This window comes from Carlito syrichta, unplaced genomic scaffold, assembly GCF_000164805.1.
Source record: "Carlito syrichta isolate Samal-C Ts95f unplaced genomic scaffold, Tarsius_syrichta-2.0.1 Scaffold191663, whole genome shotgun sequence".
Classification (NCBI taxonomy): Eukaryota; Metazoa; Chordata; class Mammalia; order Primates; family Tarsiidae; genus Carlito; species Carlito syrichta.
This window is the reverse complement of record NW_007135759.1, coordinates 1-3985: the sequence shown is the minus strand read 5'-3', so window position 1 is coordinate 3985 and position 3985 is coordinate 1. Positions and strand designations below refer to the sequence as shown.

The window sequence follows — 3985 nt, the reverse complement described above, 5'->3', positions numbered from 1 at the left end:
AAGAAATGTCATCCATTTTTTCATTAAAGGAAGAGTTCTAATATCACTGCACAAACCCATGCTGTATTGATCAATCTTTTCCATAAATCACATAGAGTAAAAAACACAAAATTTGGGAGAAACCAACATAAAAAATGAGGAGGTCTGAGTGGAACATATATAAAAGTTGACTCCTAAAGAAAATACTTGAGACCAGAAAAAAAATGATCTTTTAAAAACTATTAACATCTTCAGAGTCAAGAAGCAAATGTCTTAGTGAGTATGAATCAAGAACAATCAAACATATGTATGTTTTGTGTTTACTTTCTTGAAAATTTAAGATACTATTGGCCAAATGAAGAAGAGGAAGATTGGCATCTGGACTCCCATTTGACCCTGACACTTAAAGCATCATCCTTCAGTTTTAATAAACTAGGTAACATTATCTCCCTCAAAAGGTAGAGGGATCAATCAAATAGATTGATTCTACAGTAAAGGGTAACAATAATTAGAATAACGCAAATGCTCTTTCAATTTGTAGAGCCAACATATAAACAAACTTGAAAGACAATAACTATAAAAGAGAATCTAACCAGTACTAAAATTGAAAACATAAAAATAATGGAAGTCATTAATGTAGCAGACCGATGTGACAAATTCTCTCACTTTATATAGCAAGGAATCAAGGTAAGCATATTCTTTATCATTATGAAGATAACCACCAGAAGAAAAAATATATGACTGGAAAAACTTAGGAGTAGATGGATAAAGAAATGTTAACTAAGTTTCTCATCTTTCAGTAGGTACAATCTAAAGTTGGAAAACAAAAGATAAGAGTAGTAGCATAAGCTGGGAGTTCGCCGGCGCTTCTAGCTCCCACCTGATCCTGCAAGGTCCAGGAACCTACGCTGGAAACTTGGAGATCCTGCTTCCTGCTTCTCTGCCTCGGCTGTGGGAAACTTGGGGTAGAGCAGAGACGTTTCTGTATTCAACAGCCCAGGCAGAGGAGAATGGGGTCTCCACAGCCTGAAGAATGAAGACACGACACAATAAAGACTTAATGTCAATGAGGAGTGGACGGAAGAAAGAGGCCCCTGGGCCCCGGGAAGAGCTGAGATGGAGGGGCCAGGCCTCCCCTGGAGGGGTCAGCACCTCCAGCAGCGAGGGCAAAGTCGAGAAGTCCAGGCAGATGGCCAAGAAGGCCCAAGTAGAGGAAGCCTCCGCCCCAAAGGTTAGTAAGCAGGGACAGAGTGAAGAGATCTCGGAAAGTGAAAGTGAGGAGACCAGTGCACCCAGGAAGCCCAAAGCTGAGCAGGAGCTCCCCCGGCCGCAGTCTCCCTCGGACCTGGACAGCTTGGACAGGCGGAGCCTCAACGATGATGGCAGCACCGACCCCAGGGATATCGACCAGGACAACTGGAGCAGGTCCCCTAGCATCTACAGCCCCGGCAGCCTGGAGAATGACTCTGACTCCTCTTCCGGCCTGTCCCAGGGCCCAGCCCTCCCCTACCACCCACCTCTGCTGTTTCCTCCCTCCCCTCTACCACCAGACAGCACCCCTCGACAGCCAGAGCCTGGCTTTGTACCCCATCTTCCTGTGACACCCACTGGATATCATGCTCTCATGGAGCCCTCCACTTGAATGTTCCAGGCTCTGCCTGGAGCCCCTTTCCTCACCCGCAGCTCTACCTTGGGGGCCGCGGGGGGCGGTGGAGGAGTTTTGTCCAGGAGCTCCAGTAGGTTCCAAGGCAGGAGGGGCTGCCTCATCAGTGGGGGCCTCCGGGGGGAGGTAAGCAGCACCCTCCACCCACTATCCCCATTTCAATACCAAGCTCTGGGGCTGGTGGCGCTTCCCCAACAAAGCCACAGAACACTCCAGTGGGTGGCGGGAGCCTGCCTTCTGCTCCATCACCAGCCACCTTCCTCCATGTGACACCGAACTTGCCTCCCCCACCTGTCCTGAGACCCCTTAACAACGCATCAGCTTCTCCTGACTTGGGGGCCCAGTCGCTACCTGGGCATCTGCCCTGTCCCCATGCCATGGGGCAGGCTATGGGCGGACTTCCGGCCCAGAGAAGGGCCCGACTCTGGCCCCCTCACCCCACTCTCTGCCCCCCACTTCCTCCTCTTTTGTCCCAGCGCCCCCAATGAGATATCCCTATTCAATCTAGCAGTAGCTCTGCAGCTACCTACTCTTCCAGCTCTTCTGCCGCCGCCGCCGCCGCCCAGTACCCAGCTTCCCAGGCGCTGCCCAGTTATCCTTTTTCCCTCCCCCGGCAAACCTCTCCGTCTCCAACCAGCCCCCCAAGTACACCCAGCCTTCTCTCCCGTCCCAGGCAGTGTGGAGCCAGGGTCCCCCTCCACCTCCTCCGTATGACTGCCTCTTAGTCAACAGCAATGCCCACCCTGGCACCTTCCCGCCTCCTGCCGGGGGCCAGGCCAGTGCCCACCCGCCAGCCCCAACACATCAGCAGCAGCAGCGGCGGCATCACGGGAACTCTGGGGCTCCCCTGGAGCGTTTCCTTACTCTTTGAAGAGCAGTGGCTCCCACCATGCGCACCTCTATGTCATGTCGCCGTCCTCGGGGACTCTGAGGCCCTACCCATCCAGGCCAGCACACCTGTCCCAGCCGCATGGCCACGTGTCCTACAGCCAGGCCAGGCCCAGCGGCCCTCTGGTCTCTTCCTCTTCCACCCGTCGTCCTCCTCCTTCTCTCAAGGGTCCTAGCCCTGCTCGCACCCCTCCTCCTCCCCCTCCCAGGGCCCCCAAGGGGCGGCCCACCCTTCCCGCTGGTGCCCATGGTCACCACCTCCTCGGCCACCCTCTCCACGGTCATCGCCACCATGGCCTCCTCGCCAGCAGGCTACAAGACGGCCTCGCCGCCCAGGCCCCCGCCATACACGAAGCGAGCCCTGTCCGCGGGGACCTACTAGACGGCCACCCCGCCTGGGTACAAGCCGGGCCCTACCTCCGTCTTCTGGACGGGGACCCCGCCGGGCTACCGAGGCGCCTCGCCGCCCGCCGGCCCAGGGACCTTCAAACTGGGCTCGCCCGCCGCGGGCGCGGGGCCGCTTCCGCCGGCGGGGCCCCTGGCCTGACCTCCCTGCCGCCGCTGCCACCCATGGTCCTCGCCGACCCAGCCCTGAGCGCCGCGCAGATCAAGCAGGAGCCGGCCGAGGAGTACGAGGCGCCCGAGAGCCCGGCGCCCCCGGCGCGCAACCCCTCGCCCTCTCCCAAGGCAATGGACGCACCCAGTCACGCCAGCCAGTCGGTCAGGTTGAACAAGCACCTGGACGGCGGCTTCGACTTGTGCGCGCGCAGCGACCTGTACTTCGTGCCGCTGGAGGGCTCCAAGCTGGCCAGGAAGCGCTCTGACCTGCTGGAGAAGGTGCACCGCGAGGCGAAGCAGCACGCGCGGGAGGAGAAGGAGCGCGAGAGCGAGCGGGAGCGCAGCGTGAAGCTGGCTCAGGAGTACCGCGCTCCTGTGGAGTTTCATCCCTGGGCCCCGTGCCCCACCACCCTCCGTTCGTGCCTGGCAATGCGGTGATTACGGTGCCTCCCTACCTGGGGCCTGACACCCCGGCCTTGGTTCTCGTACCCTCAGCGAGTACTCCCGGCTTCACGTTATGTCTCCCGGCAACCGCAACCACCCCTTCTATGTGCCCCTGGGCCCGGTGGACCCGGGGCTCCTGGGCTACAACGTCCCGGTCCTGTACAGCAGCGACCCTGCTGCCAGAGAGAGGGAGCGGGAAGCCCGGGAACTAGACCTCCGCGACCGCCTCAAGCCGGGCTTCGAGGTGAAGCCCAGCGAGCTGGAGCCCCTGCGCGGGGTCCCCGGGCGGGCCTGGATCCCTTCCCGCGACACGGTGGCCTGGCCCCGCAGCCTGGTCAGCCCGGCCTGCACCCTTTTCCCTTACACTCGAGACTGAGGGCCCTGGAGCGAGAGCGGCTAGCGCTGGCGGCCGGGTCAGCCCTGCGTCCCGACATGTCCTACGCGGAGCGGCTG

General features: G+C 58.6%; 1 pseudogene across 1 annotated transcript; it reads left to right on the top strand.

Annotated features, from left to right (window-relative positions):
• The first annotated feature begins 1012 nt into the window (after window positions 1–1012).
• On the top strand, window positions 1013–3982 carry LOC103253013 (annotated as a pseudogene). The gene has a single exon (XR_002481545.1). The product of XR_002481545.1 is annotated as an atrophin-1 pseudogene (transcript).
• The last annotated feature ends 3 nt before the right edge of the window (window positions 3983–3985 follow it).